This window comes from Rhinolophus sinicus, chromosome 14 (genome assembly GCF_057876585.1).
Source record: "Rhinolophus sinicus isolate RSI-liver-muscle chromosome 14, RSI-T2T, whole genome shotgun sequence".
Classification (NCBI taxonomy): Eukaryota; Metazoa; Chordata; class Mammalia; order Chiroptera; family Rhinolophidae; genus Rhinolophus; species Rhinolophus sinicus.
The window spans coordinates 119,075,225-119,091,569 of NC_142514.1; the positions used below are offsets into that span (position 1 = coordinate 119,075,225).

The 16,345-nt window shown below is 36.7% G+C and overlaps 1 protein-coding gene across 2 annotated transcripts in view; it reads right to left on the bottom strand.

The window, feature by feature from the left end:
* Positions 1-16,345, bottom strand: part of CNTN5 (contactin 5) — a 1,286,475-nt gene that overhangs the window by 498,568 nt on the left and 771,562 nt on the right. The gene's annotated exons all lie outside the window — the stretch shown is intronic.

Sequence of the window (16,345 nt, forward strand, 5' to 3'; positions counted from 1 at the left end):
TTCACCATACAGAGTTAGTTCTCCTTCCATCACCATATATTTGATCCCCTTTAACCCTCTTCTAGCACTCCCCTCCCCACTTACCCTCTGGTAACCACTAAACTATTGTCTGTGTCTATGAGTTTTTATTTCTTTGTTTGTTTATCTTGTTGCTTTGTTGCTTTTATTTTTATATCCCACATATGAGTAAAGTCACATGGTTCACTAGCAAGTTCACTAGCTATTAGGGAAATGAAAATCAAAACCACAATGACATATCACCTCACACCTGTTAGAATAACTATCATCAACAAGACAAATAATAAGTGTTGGAGAGGCTGTGGAGAAAAAGAAACCTCATACACTGTTGGTAGGAATATAAACTTGTTCAGTCACAATGGAAAACAGTATGGCGGTGTCTCAAAAAATTAAGAATAGAATTACCATCTGACCTAGCATTCCCTTTTCTGGGTATCTACCCAAAAAACTGAAAACATTTATCCTTAAAGATATATGTACTCCAAAGCTCATTTCAGCATTATTTACAGTGTCCGAGACATGGAAACAACCAAAGTGTCCAATATATACCGATAACAAAAGATTAATACAAGTCACGTTTGACTTCTGCAATTATAAGAGGTACTCAAAATGGTTACCATCAGCATCCAGACACTTCTGATCATGTTGAACTACTGCTTGAGCAACATTGACCAAAGTGTCCACCTGTACACATTTTTTGGCACCTCTGTTATATACACAATGGAATAGTACTTCACCCTAAGATGAAATACTGCTATTTGCAACAACATGGATGGATCTTGAGATTATTATGCTAAGCAAAATAAGTCAATCAGAAAAAGTAAATTTTTAAAATCAATTAAAGTACATTCTTTATATTCAAACAAGTACTTTAGAGTAATTATCAACAACTCAGTTTTATTATTATTATTATTTATTTATTTTTTTAACTAAGCAATACCTCTTGGTCTGTTGCACATTTGCCCTGATACAATTTGAAGTGATCATAGTCATTACGCAAACTGACATTATGAAGTTGAAAGCAAAATAACTTTGGAGGACGTCTCAGATTGCAGTCCAATGAGCAATGTTCTCCCTTCCAGGTACTGCTTTACTTCTTCCCTTTACGATTCTAGCTCAGATATTTTTATTCATTCACTGTCTCTACTTTCTAACCTCAATCAAGTGTCAGTTGCTACTCTTGTACTCTTCTTGTGGCCGTCTTGTTTCACTTGTCTTGCTCTGGCTTGCTCCTGCTATTGAAAGTCAGCTACAGTGCTGGGAGCTACCAGGTGGAGAATGCCACTAAGAATGGCCTCTGAGCAACAGCCCATAAGTAAGTGAGACACACAATCCAATAACCCTCAGCACCTGGATCTGCTGACAATCATGTGAGGTGAGCTTACAAGTGGATTTGTACCCATTTGACCTTGGTATAAGACTGCAGTCCTACCTTGTGAAAAACACAGAGTCAGAGGACCCAGTGAAGCCACATTTGCTTTACTGACCCACAGAGAATATGAGATAATAAACACATAACGTTTGTTCATTTTGTTGATGTCCTCAACATATTTCTATACTTTCTACAGATAATTCTTCCTATGATATCACAATTTTAAGGTTTTCTTCATAAATTTATCTATTTAAATTTTCTGTGTTATCTTGTGATCATCTCAAGATTGGTATTATTTTCTAGACAGCCAATCCCTATAGTCAGTCAAGATTTATTCATCTGGATCCTGATCAAGTATTCTTTGGAAGTCAGAGTCTTTCTTAACCCAATGTTGAGAGTCATGTTCTCTTATTGTTGCCATAATCTATTCTCTAGAAGCACATTACCAGCTTTGGCTCACAATGGAGGAGAAGGGATTACACTGTAAATACCAGAAAGTAGGAATCATTGTGAACCAATTTAGATTCTACCTACTACAAGTGTCATCATATTAGTCTCATATTTTTTAAGTAATGAATTATCACACACAGTTGAGGTCATCATTTTCCCTAGTCTAGTAACATTTCTATGCTCTCATTCTTCCTTCATCCTCAGAGGTAAGCACTCTAGTCAACTTGTTGTCTCAGATTCATGGTTTTAAAAATATACCACACATATGTGTCCATAAGTAGTATATATTATTTTCTTTACATAAATGTTATCATATTATATATTATATAATATGCTATAATTTCCCTTATATTTTGAGGTATATCCATTTTTTTTCATAAAGATATAGTCTATTCACTTTAACTGTTTTAAGTTCTCAATGAATGAAAAAGTAGAATTTATATATTCATTACCCTTCTGACGGACATTTGTTTCTGATTTTTTTACCCTTAAACATGTTTCACTGAACATACTTTCATATTTCCTTGTGTATGTTTATGAGAGTTTCTCCAGGTTGTATATACAGAGGTGGAATTGCTTTCCCAAATTGCTCTGCAAAACTGGATTTTACATCTCTTAGAAAATTTTTAGCTCTACCTGGGGTATTTCTGGGCTTAACTCTGAGTAGCAGTGGGATAACTTTCTGTTCAGGCTCTGTTAGCTTTATCATTTTTCACAAGAGCAAATCAATCCCAGCTTTACTCTCTATTAAGACTAAATGGAATTACCTGACAAATGCCATATGTCAGGCTCTTGTCAGAGAGAACAAACTCAAAGTCACACCTAGCCAAGATATATCAAATGCTCAGATGAGAAAGCAATAGTTATGGAAGATTAGTTGAAAAAATCCTCAGACTACCCATTCTTCCTGATACTATGGATTAAACCAGAGCAAGAGAGGACTTCAATTATATCAAACTGGTTCCAAGCCAAGAGTTTTGCTACTCAAAATATGGTTTATAGGCCAATAGCATCACCATCACTTGGGATTCCCCCCTCATACTGTATTTTATATCCCCGTGACTACCGTGTTTCCCCCAAAATAAGACCTAGCCAGACCATCAGCTCTAATGCGTATTTTGGAGAAAAAATAATATAAGACGTGGTCTTATTTTAATATAAGACTGGGTATAATATAATATAATATAATATAATATAATATAATATAATATAAGACTGGGTCTTATATTAATTTGTGCTCCAAAAGACGCATTAGACTGGCTAGGTCTTATTTTTGGGTAAACACAGTATATTGTGACTACTAATTTGTACTTTTTAATCACTTTACCTTCTGCTCCCACAACTTCCCACCTAGCAACCATTACTTTTCCCCCCTATATCTCTGAGTCTATTTCTGTTTTCTTTGTCCATTTTATTTGTTCTGTTCTTTAGATTCCACATATAAGTGAAATCATATAGTATTTGTCTTTCTCTGTCTGACTTATTTAATTTAACATAATACCCTTTAGGTCCACCCATGTTGCAAACGGTAAGGTTTCATTCTTTTTTATTGCTGAGTAATATCCCGTTGTACCACACAGTTTCTTTATCTAATCATTTATTGATGGGCATTTTGGTTGGGAATTTTTTATGAATGCACATTATCTGACTCTATTCCTGATCTATTGATAAGGAGTTCTATTTTAATGAGATTCTCAAGTGATTGTATGCATATTAAAATCAAAGAGCACAGTTTTAGATAATTACTTCTCATTTTGTTATTGATGCTTAGGTTTTATCTACCTTTACTAAAGCAGATGAAACTCATTATTAAGTACACAATAAGAACAATGTTCAGGTCACTGGCTTTTACATCAAATGGTAAACTCTTAATAAGAACCTTCCAGAAAAATGTGTCTGATTTTAATGTCAGCAATAGCTGTGCTTCTACTCAATAACTATTTCATTTTAATACTTAAAACACTTAGAAATATGTAACTGACCAGATTTTGTTTTTTTCTTGACTGCTAATTACCCAAAATGGGACTAGCCTATAGCAGCTATGGTAGACACTTTGAGTTAATCTCAAGTCTAGCTCCATTTTATGTCCCAGTATTTATTGTTTTCATGTGTTTTAGTTAATATTTTCCAGATGTATTTTATTTATCATTGTGAGCTATGTTAACTTACATTTGGAATAAGAGAACAAAGGAGTGGAAGCAGCTTATATCAAATACAAGATATCTCATAGTTCTGATCACTTAATAGTCATGCATCACTTAATATTGAGGATATGTTCTAAGAAATGTGTCCTTAGGCAATTGAATCATTGTGCAAACTTCCCAGAGTGCACTTACACAAACCTAGATGGTATAACCTACTACACACCTAGGCTATATGGTCTAGCCTATTGCTCGTAGGCTATAAATTGCACAGCATGTTATTGTACTGAATACTGTGGGCAATTGTATAGGTACTTACCACGCTTACCATGAATAAATCTTGCAGGACTGGAAGTTGCTCTGTGAGTCAGTGAGTGAGTAGTGAGTGAATGTGAAGGCCTAGGACATTACTATATACTACTGAAGATTTTAAAAACACTGTCCCACAAACTCTCCCTCTGTTTCCTTCCAACAGGATTAAAAATAGAACATTAAAACTGTCAATGTTGCTCCATGCATAGGGATGTGGCCTGTATTAATTGGAAATATCTAGGAGAAACAGGCTGGGTAAGGCCTATATTATCATAACAATGACTGTCAGGAGAGAGTGAAAGGTGGCTGGAGTGTCAGTAGAAATAAGAAACCAAAATGGCAAGATTAAGGGAATTGTCATGGTTATGTGGTTTTGACTATTGCATATTAGAGTTGTGGTCAGATGAAGAAACTTTGTGGTATTTGTTTTAAAAAAGGGTGGGGAGTCTTTAACATTGAGAGAGGGTAGAACTGAGGAGTCAATATTCTGACTTTGGAACTTTGGTTTTGGTTCCATTGACCATATCTGGCATAAAGGGCTACCTCTGGCATTGACATGATGGAATGAGCTTTACATCATTACAACCTGAAAACATTTCCAAAGTACAGGGACAGGCTGGCTCCACACTACAAAAGAAAGCTTTTACTTAAGTGGCGGTAGCACTTAAAATTTGTTATGGTAGCTCCTGTGGACCTGTGTCCTTGTACAGGATCTTAGGTCCTCAACAAAGAATTTACAGCAATATATTCTGAAAACCATCCATCTAGATCAGGGAGGGCAGTAGCGTCCTTTGAATATGTGGTAGTGGGGAAAGACTCTTTGTGTTAAAACAGGTCAGTAGCTGATGCATCGACATGTAATCTGTGCACTCAAAATTGAGTTGCTATGTGAGAGGGAATCTATTGTCAAGCTCCCCAGATATTGCTCCTGTCAGAGAAAAAAATCCCTCCTGAACCACATGCATTTCCACTCCTTACAAGAAGTTTAGCTCCATGATAATCTTACGAGACCAATGTCATATATGTGGTCCATCATTGACCAGAAATATCATTAGGCAGTGCATGACTGTACGTTCCATTTTGGTATCCCATTAAATAATGATGCCTAAAAAACAAATATTCCAAAACATCTCTGTTTAATGAGTATCATATTGAAGTAAATGTAATGAGAGTTTTTAAAGACTATTTTTTTAACAGTTTTAGGGTTACAACAAAATTGAGATGAGGGTAGAGATTTCTTATATTCCTCCCACCCCCACACATGCACACCCCCTTCATTAACAACATCACTCACTGGAATAGCACTTTTTTTTTTAAACCAAAGATGAACATATATTGACACACCATAATCACCCAAACTCCATAGTTGATGTTAGGATTCACTCTTGGTTTTGTACATTCTATTGGTTTAGACATGTATATTGACATATTTATCATTATGATAGCATTCGGAGTATTTTCACTGCCCTAAAAGTTATCTGTGCCTTACCTGTTCCCCTCTACCCTAACCTCCCATCCCTTGCAACTACTGATCCTTTTACTGTCTCCAGTTTGTCTTTTCCAGGGTGTCGAATAGTTAAAATTATACAGTATATAGCCTTCTAAGATTTACTTCTTTCACTTAGTAATATGCATTTGAGTTTCTTTCATGCCTTTTCATGGTTTAATAGCTCATTTTTTTTTAGCACTGAATAGTATCCCATTGTCTGCATGTACCATAGTATTCATGCATTGACCTACTGCAGGACATCTTGGTTGCTTCCAAGATTTGCCAATTATGAATAAAGCTGCTATAAAAATCCATGTGCAGGTTTTTATATAGACGTGAGTTTGCAACTCCTTTGGATAAATACCAAGGACCATAATTGCTTGCTTATAGGAAGAGTTATGTTTAGCTTTGTAAGAAACTGCCAAACTATCTTCCAAAGTATTTGTACGCTTTTGCATTCCCACCAGCAATGCATGAGTGTTCCTGTTGCTCTACAACCTCACTAACATTTAATGTTTTCAGTGTTCTGGATTTCAGTCCTTCTAATAGGTGTATAGTGGTATCTCATTGTTGTGTTAATTTGCATTTCCCTGATGACATATGATGTGATGCATCTTTTCATATAATTATTTGCCATCTGTGTATTTTCTTTGGTGAGGCATCTGTTAAGGTCTTTGGCCAATTTTTAAAAATCAGGTTGTTTGTTTTCTGATATTGTGTTTTAAGAGTTGATTGTGTATTTTAAATAACAGTTATTTATCAGATGTGCCTTTTAAGAATATTTTCTCCCAGTCTGTGATTTTTCTTCTAATTCTCTTGCTATTGTCTTTCACAGAACATTATGGGAATTAAAAAAAAAAACAAAAAAAACAAAAAACAACAACAACAACAAAAAACTTGTGTTAAGTATAAGTATTTTGAAAATACAATATTGTTAAGGAGCTAGCACTATGCATACACAAAATTTAAGTGCCAACACTAGGAGATGATGCTCCACATGGGAACAACTGGCGTAATCATGTGGCATTGGTTTGCTTGTGTTTGGCACCACAACCTAATTTGACATTTCTAGAATCTTTCCAGTAGTTTAGTTTTTTGCAAAATGTATCTTTGGATGTTTAGTTCATCATCAATCATAATTGAAATGTAGCCCACAGTATATTGTCCTTAAAATCAGTAGATATGTGAATGAAAATTGACTCTACTATTGCTAAAAAAAGAAACAGGCTAAAATGGAATCACTCTTGCTAAACCACATCACCAAACCAAAAGTTAATAACTAACCTAACTGAAGTTTCAGCCTGTTCCAGGAGAGGCATTTTAAAACTGGACTGCTTCTGGGATCAGACTAGGTCTGATTTGAGCTGGGCTGAGTCCAACCTTCAAGTGGATATTAAGAAATGGGATCCTTTCTATCCAAAGAATTGAGTGTGCCACCTTTTGGCTCAACCTGATTTTTTTTTTTAATGATTAAGAACTATGGTCCCAGAAGTGGCAGATATTTGCAAAGGAGGGAAATCGTGCTTGAGACAACCTAGAGTTGCAATGGCCCTTGTGAGGAACATTCTGGTTAGACAAAATGATTTAAAAATGCACTTGAAAGGAAGGGGTCCCAAGTCAAGCAAACAGAATGAGATAGTTATTTTAACTGTCATGAAGAAACTTACAAAATGTTTCAAAATTCCCAAGTAGTTTCATTGAACGACTCTTTGCAAAAGGCTAGTGAAAAATTAGAGATAAAAGGTAGCTAAAACTGCAACTGCACATGAACTTCATTTCCTTAGCATGCATTTTGCTTTCATCTGAGCTCACTCTGTCTAGCCTGACAGAACTATGACCCCCTTGCATTCTTTCCCCAGAGCCTCCTACCTGTACATATACTGTATGTCCTCTCCTTTTAATTATTAAGCCCTTAGGACATTAGGTCCTGGTCAGTGTCATATTCATTTTAGAATAAAGTTTCAGGTCTATCAACCATGACTAGAATATAATAACTAAACCTCAAACCAGAATAAGGTTTTAATAAAACAAAGATAACACCCTGCTTTCAGTTCTGTTTCAGCTCCAGATTCATGAAAGTGGACCAGCTCCATGCACTGTATCCCCTGGAAATCAGACCTAAGAACATCATGACTGATACCAGGACCTGAAGTCATGATCAGCTGCTCACAGCTTTAGCCCCAACCAATCAGGAGAGCCTCCAGCCCCAGCTCCCATAGCAACCGTGATTAATGATTTCCCCCCTTATATAATGTAGCCACTGGAGGCCATCAGGGAGCCAGGTTTTTGAGAGCGATAGCTTGGCACCAACTCCTTAAATAAACCTTTACTTTCTTTGCTGCAAACTACTGTTAGTGTCTTATTTGACTTGAGTGCACTCAGGCAAGCAGACCCTTTTGTGTCAAACTATAAGACTGACATAACTCCTACTATTCCTCTCTATCCTCTTTTTTTTGAGTACTCATTCTAGTAATTGTCTGTCTAAACTGTCTTCTCATTCTGAAAAGATGACTGAATAGTTACCTATTTAAAATACAACCACCTATGGTTACATGTAATACCTCTCAGGTATCATTCACGCCGAAGTCAACAGCCAGTCTAAGGGCCACAGTAAAGAATTTCTGAAACCCATGGAGGATCCTTAAACTTCTTTTTTTTCTTTTTTTTTTTTTTTTTTTTTTTTTTTGTGTGTGTGTGTAAATGGATTGCTTCCTGAGCCCAGTGAGAAGGGAAAATAAAATTTCATGTTGTCCATTCCTTTCCAACTCCAGACCAATTTGTCATTGATCGTTTCTCTCCCAGGGATAGCTATTTTTGCCTTCTTTCTTGTCTTGTTTTACATTCTAAAACCTTGGCTTGGCTTTCTGCCTGCCTGGAACATATAGCTTGCTGGTTCTTTCTTTTGACTATCTTTGGGAATGACTCTGGATTTGGGGAAGGTAGTAACCTTTGCACTCTCTGGGGTCCATGGAGTTGTTTAATACTGTCAGCAATATTTACTGTTTGTTCCAGGTGAAACCTGCAAAGATATTTGAAAGGTTTAATAACTTTTTGATCAGGAATTTGGCCAAAATTGGAAACTGACATTCAGAGACCATAAGGACTTTTTTTAGGTCTTCTCTCCTAAGATAAATGTTTCCAGAGGGAAAGAAACATTCTGAAAATAAGATGAATATGTCAGTCCTTGGTACCATTTAGAAAGCAACCTAATTCTTTGAGGCATTAAAAACAGAAGTTCTTGTTTTACAAATCTAGCCCTTACAGAACCAGAAATATGGCTCCAGAAATAATTCAGAGGCCATGAATTTTTTTACCATTCCAGAAACCTTCCCTATTCATCTCAAAAGGCTTGTAAATATAGGCCTTAGGGAAAAAAGAAGACCTTCTAGAAGGAGCTTGCATTTCTTTCTCTGTGCCTATGGGAAGTAAATACCTGGTCTTCTCCAGCAACTGTTATCTATGCCATATTTTTAAAACTCAAATTTCAAGAAGGTAATTCTCATTTTTAAAAAAAAGGAAAAAGGAGGAAAGGTCATTTTGAACTTGGCTTGTCAAGGACAAGTACAACTCTTAAGTGTTTTCTTCACAAATATTAGTAAAAGCCTTAGCCATCTGAGCAGATAAATTTAACTTATTCCAACTGCCAAAACAAAAATTATATCCACCTGTTCTTGTGGAGTGAATTTTGCATTTCCATACCTGTCTCATGACAAAGAGGTCTGCTTGCATCTGTCTATGTGTGCCTTTATATGTATGTTGTAAATGTGTGGCATTTTTCTACCTCTGGATGGCATTTCCAAAGAGCTCTGTTTAATTGAGTTGAAGATTAAGTGATTATAAAGATTTAGGCATTCTAAACTCTCAGAAAGATAGAGACAAACCTAAATATTTTTTCAAGCTCATTTGATCTAAGATAATAAACTATTTAAAGAATAGCTTAAATTTAAAGCTAGTTTAAGTTTGTTAATTTAATTAAAATAGACATGTAGGCAGAAAGTAGGCATGAGCCACAGGAAGGGTGGGCAACAATGTAACCTGCTCTTTGCACACCTAGGTCTACTCCCCATGGACTAGTTTTGTGGTTAGAACATCTTGATAAGAGGGAAGTGAAATCCAAATAGAACTATCTGGTTTTTGATACCTGCACAGAATGTTAAAACTTGCCTTTGGCCTAACCTTAGCCTCATTATAATATAGTTACAATAAATTAGCATTATGGTTTAAATACCCCCTCTATGGGTTTTTCTTTGTGCATTGAGGGTAAAGGCATGCGCAGAAAGGAATGGGTTATATAACTTACACGTATCAATCAAATGACTCAAGTCTGTTCATCACAGACAGCTGCCCCAGGGTCAGCAATATAAAACTCAAGTCCCAAATATTTTGAGGCCATTGTCTCTCTTGACTTGGCCAGTTCTTCCCTTAGAACGTATCCTAATAAACTTTTCCTACTCTATATCTTCATGTTTGCTGATCTGTAATTCTTTATTGCATTGGCAAAAGGACCAAGCAGTTACTCCAGTAACAGACATGTCTTTAGAATTATCAACATTAATTATAATGCTGATAAATTTATTCTCCCTGGGTTTACTAGTCAAATAAGTTCATGTGATCTCTGTTACAAAATTTGTAATTAAGAAATTTGTTAATACATATACGTGTATTAACAACTTGGTATGATGGAATTTTTGTAAGTAATTTAAACATAATTAAAAGTCAATAAAATTAATATATGTAAGCATGATACAAAGTTTTTAGGTGAACCTTTCAAATAAGTTTCCCAAATCTTTTCAGTAACCTGAAGCCTTAAAGTTTGCTCAGTTAAATTAAATGGTGGAAATTTGTTAGATACCTAGGTCATTTCCAAATGGAAAAAAAAAAAAAAAAGACTGAAACATTAATTATTGAACATAAGTTTTTCTACATTTGGCTTCCTATTGCAGAAAAACTAAAGATAAAATTGGGTCTATTAGTAAATATGTCTTACACCATGCTGAGAAATTTACTTTGAGAAAGCACATGTTTCCAAAATTAACAAAAAAAACAAAAAACGTATTTATAAATTTGCCAAGCCACAAATAGCAAATATGAATGACAGTTCATAAATGTTTACTTCTTAGCTTTTACCATAATTGAGGTTTTTAAAGGTTAAAAATTCTAATATATGTAATTGGCACTAACTGAAATAATAAGGAGGGAGACTGTGCAAGGACCATAGGATGAGTTTTTGGTGAAGAAATTGATGAGACAAGTAGAGTTAACAGGAGTGAGCTTGTAATCTGGTAGGATGGGACAGGCAAAGAGTTAACAGGAGCGAACTTGTGAGCTAACAGAAATGAGCTCAATATGAACTGCTTGGCTCTGACTCCCCTGGCCAGCACAGCACCTGCAGGCTGACAAGCACCTTACATCCATCATAGGTGGGAACAGAACAGTTCCCAGTCGCAATAGCACACCCCTGCAAGCTAACATCCATCATAGATGGGAACAGGACAGTTCTCAGGAGAACACAATTGTAATGGCACCACCCCTGCAAGCAGACAAGCACCCTACATCCTGCAGCACGCCTTCTCATCGGCACAGCTGTCCTCCATCAGACTCTGCCCTGGCTAAACTCCTGCCAGTATCTCTCTTACCCCTCTGTCTCCACAGCTCTCTCTCTCTCAGACTGCCCTGGCAAGACTTCTGCCAGTTTCAAACAGAACTCTCTCTCTCCCCTTTTGACTTCCCATAAATCTTTTCTCTGGATACTCTTGTGGAGTCTCGTAAATTCTTTTACATTCTGAGAATGACCAGGGGTTAATTCTACGCCAAGACAGAAATGGCATGAAAACGCATTTTTATTAAAGAAAATGAGAATAATTTTATCTAAACTAGAACTTCCGGCTATGAAGAACAAACTAAATGTATACAAAAAGTGGAAGAGAGAGAAAGATAAAGAGAGAATTTTACCTTGTGTAATTAAGCTGGCTAAATATTGAAATCTAAGTGTTTTAAAAATTAAACTTCAATATCAATGGTGTTGTGAGGGTTTGGAATGAGCCACCCCAAGATGAGCCGCAGTAGCATGTAGATTATTTTGATGTAAAGGCAATTTGATCTTCAGGCTCAAGAGAAACTACTGCCACTCCCTTTAACTACCTAGAAGAATTTGAATTGGGGGCCTTGCACATTTTAAGAGATTATCAGCAATAATGTCTTTATGACTCACCTATGTGGCAGGTAAACTTAAACATTTGCTCTTATCATCCTTCAATGACCATTTGAAGCCCCCACGTGTATTACCTCATCCCTAGCTCAAAATGCCTTCTTTTCCTAGATCTCCCTTTCTGTCTCTGAAACTCGTATGCATGTGGGGTCTCTGACTCTCTCATGTATGCAGGGTTCCCACACATATGTATGTATTAAATTTGGTTATTTTTCTCTTGCTAATCTGTCTCATGTCTATTTGATTATTAGACCAGTGAGAAGAACCTTGAGGGTAGAGGAAAGTGGGTCCCTTCTCTACAGTATACTTATGTAAAACCAAAACTGAATTTTCTTTCATCTGCTGAAAGTTTTTTCTTTTCAAGCAATCTGTTAAGAAAACAAAGATTCTATGTTTTATCAAAATAATTTTTTGCTTTATGTTGGCTTAATCAGGTCTTTGATTACTTAAGAAAACTGAATCTTCTCAATAGTAATAGCTAACCTTCTGTATTTGTCTTTGAAATCTTTTAATGTCACTTTGGTCAAATAATTAAGTATTGCTTCATAATAACCTGTGATCTTATTAAGCCAAGTGTTTTAGAATCTTTTGATATTTTTGAAAAACATCTCAAGAATCAAATTCTAAATAAAGTATTTTTTGACCCCAAACTAACTTTGACATTTTTCAGAGGGATCTGGGAAAATATCAAAGGATTTGTCTTTCTAATTATAAAAAGGGTGACGTTGAACTAATTAGGCTTATTTGATATGTTAAATTCCATGGGAAGCATGGTCAAATAAGAAATAATATAAAGCTTTCTTTATGTTGTATCTGTATATGTTAAAAGAGTTTCAAAAATTCTGTAAAGCCCCTGAAAGTCTGCTACACCCTAGCTTAAGATGCTGTCAGCAAGACTGAGGCTCACACTGAGGACCAAACCCGAGTATTAGGGAAATGCCCTAGTTAACTTTCATGCAAAGGTAGAAACAACAAAATCTATAAAGGTTTTGGCACATATGGATGAAATTCATTCTGTTGCTGCAAAAAATGACCCCTCATGGCCAGACTTTTGACATCCTGATGTCCGTGTAACCTGGCAACAGTCTGTTCCTGAATTAGAGAAATTAAGATGGGTAAACAATGGCTGTATATTAAACAAATAGTCAGGGCTATGAGAAACCCAAGATAGCCAGTTGGTTTTTCCAAGTTCCCTGGCAAACTATTTCTTTGTGGATGGGGGTCAGGGGATGGGTCGGTGGAGGGGAGGTTGCATTCTTTTAGCCACCATTTAAGAAAAATGCATTTAAGAGAAATGTCCTCAGAGGCTTTGCTCGAACCTCCTTCCTCTGAATCCTTTGAGCACCTGTAGCTGGACTTCATTCCACTGCCACTTAATATGGGTTATCAATATGTTCTTGTTGTAGTATGTATCTTTTCCAGATGGGTTGAAACCTTCTCCTGCTGCAAGGCTGATAGTCCCATAATGGCAAAGAAACAGAAAATGTGTTTTACCTCCACATGAGGTAATCACTGGTAGAAAAATATCTGTTGTTATATAATCTTCCACTGATCCCTTGTTGTCTCATACTAGTATGACCAGCTACTAAGTCTTTAATGTCTTATACTCAAGCCTATTATTAGCAGAGTAAGGGAGATTTTCCAGACCCCCACTCAAGGGGTACTGTTGGTTACAGTCTATAGCCTGGTGAATGTGTATTCTGGAAGCATCATCAGAGAACAGCCCTCAAGCCCTACTGGGAGGTATCTTAGCAAGTACTCATGACCACTGACATAGCTGTGATACTAGAAGACATTGAGACTTGGATACACATCTCATAGTTCAAAAGAAGACTGTGCCTGACATCTGATTCTCTATAAACACTGGAGACCTTCAAATCAAATTGACTAGGAGGAGAAGTAATTGACATTGATGTAGACTGCCTCCAACCAAGATGTAGGATCAAGACTTCCTTCTTTCGCTGAACGTGAAAGCCCTTCTTGTTTTCTTTCTTTCTTTTATTCTGGCATTGGCCTGTGACATGCAGGGTGTCAGGCGGGGTATCGGCTCTCGCTCCCCACATAAGAACGCAGGACATGGTGAGGCCAAAAAGGAACACACACGGAGCCATAGATAGGGGAGTCATACTGCTATAGTCTTGCTGGCAGCTGGGTTGGAGACACAGGAAGCAGAAGCCACACTATCCACAACCTGCCATCTGCTTCTCTGCCAACTAAGCAACCCCACTTGCTAACTGCAATCTGCGCTTGCCAGCCACCATCTTCTTGCTAGCCCCCATTTTCTGCTAGCATGGCCATGGCAGTTATATTAGTGGCCAATGGCTCACTGGTTACAGCTGACGGCCAACTAGCCACAGCTGATGGCCATCCAATCACAGTTGATGGCCATTTACTACCTGAGCCTGCACCTTTCCACGTGAGGTCAAGAGCCTGGAAACTGCACTCCTGGCTCTGTCCCCACAGCCTGAAAAGATAATGCCATCATCTATATCTTCTAGGCCATTGCTAAGGGGGTAACCCCTGGAATTTAGAAGTTTTTTGTTTCAGGCTATGAGAAAACCTAACTGACTACTGGGTTGAATAGGCAATTGTGCCTGATGGGATTTATACTTGTCTGTCATAGTTATCTTTCTCCTTGGGCCTATGAATGCCTAGATTGCTGGGCAATGCTTCTTAGAGTGTTCCCCTAACTGTTCTAGAAAGGACATATGAAGAGTCTTTTCATGAATCAGGGTTTGCTAACTTTGGCAGGGCCCTCCTTCCTTGGTTAGCAGTAAATAGTAATAATCTTTCTTTAACTCTTGGAGACATTGAATAGCTCTGGATTATCTTTTATTTGAGCAAGGAGGTATCTATGCTGTAGTGAACATCACCTGCTGTTTCTAGATCAACACTTTTGGTGAAGTTGAAACTCAGTTACATAAGATTAATGAGCAAGCCATTTGGCTTAAAAGGCTGATGCCTTTAGTGCGGTCTTTCTTTGATTGGTTTGGATCTTGGGGAACATGGCTCTGAAATACACCCCAAACATTGAGAATTATCCTTCTTAAAGTTATCATAATAATCTCTTTCTCCAAAGCTTTAAATGCACGCTTACAGCCACTAATTGCCAAGCAAATAAGATCCCTAAGAACGGAACATCAAAAAGGGAATGAATAAAAGACCAAATTAAGGATTATGAACAGGAAGCCATGACCTGTGAGTAAGTATCATAGGGATTAAATAAAAACATCACAACCTGTGACTATCACACAGAATCAGTAAAAGCTGGGCAATAACTGAGAGTAGTGCTAATGTCTTAAATTTTAATCACATCCTTGAGATGAACAGTTTAATCAAAAGGTGGGAATTGTTTAAAAAAGAAAAAAACAACCGGCCAAATGGAGTCACTTTGCTAAGCCACGTCACCAAACCAAAATTTAATAACTAATCCAATGCAGTTTCAGCCTCCCCCAGGAGTGGAATTTTAAACCAATCAGTCTGGAGTTTCCTGTTCAATACTAGTGAGATACTGTTCAATACTGCTAGATAAAACCATCTCCTTCGTCCCTAAAGAAAATGACCTAGCCTAAAACTAATCCTTTCTTTTTCTTTTGTACAACCCCTCCAAGAGTTCTTCTAGTTGCAAAATGGGATGTTTGCCTACTCGTGAATCATTTAATAAAGCCAATTAGATTTCAAATTTTCTGAGATTTTTCAAAGATAGTTATCTGCCTTCAGTTTCCATTTTCACTGGAGACAGTAAGAATATCCACCTCACATACGTGTTTATTGAGAGTATTATTGATATAAGCTATACAAGACATCCTGGCATAGAACCTGGTAATAATTAGGTGCTAGTGCTTGTCTGACTGTTAATTACCCTTGTTTTGTTGATATATCCCAAACTGATACATTTAGAGAACATTTAGAAAATGTTGTTTAAACCATAATGGTAATAGCTGCATAGTGGTCCTTCATTTAACTGACATCATTATAGGGTTGAAGGATATAACTATTTTGAGGCTTTTAATATTCATTATCAAATTGTCCTTCAGGAGTTTTATATTTGTCTTTCACTCTATGAATTTATTTAGTCTTAATCCTAAATCAGGATTGGTATCAGGTATAATTAAATACATAAAAAAATTCTTGGAAACTGAAACAGAAGACTAACTTTTGATTAAGACCACCTTCACATTTTCCTCAGCTTTACTACTTTAGACAAGCTTCTAACTAACTATGGGTTCCTAATCTCCCTTTTCTTAAAGCATTTACTTCATAAATCTTGCAATTATAAATTCCTGCTCTGCTCCTGTGACATGCAAATCGTCTTCCAGTCTCTTGCCCAGGAATGTTTTTCTCAAGGACTTCTC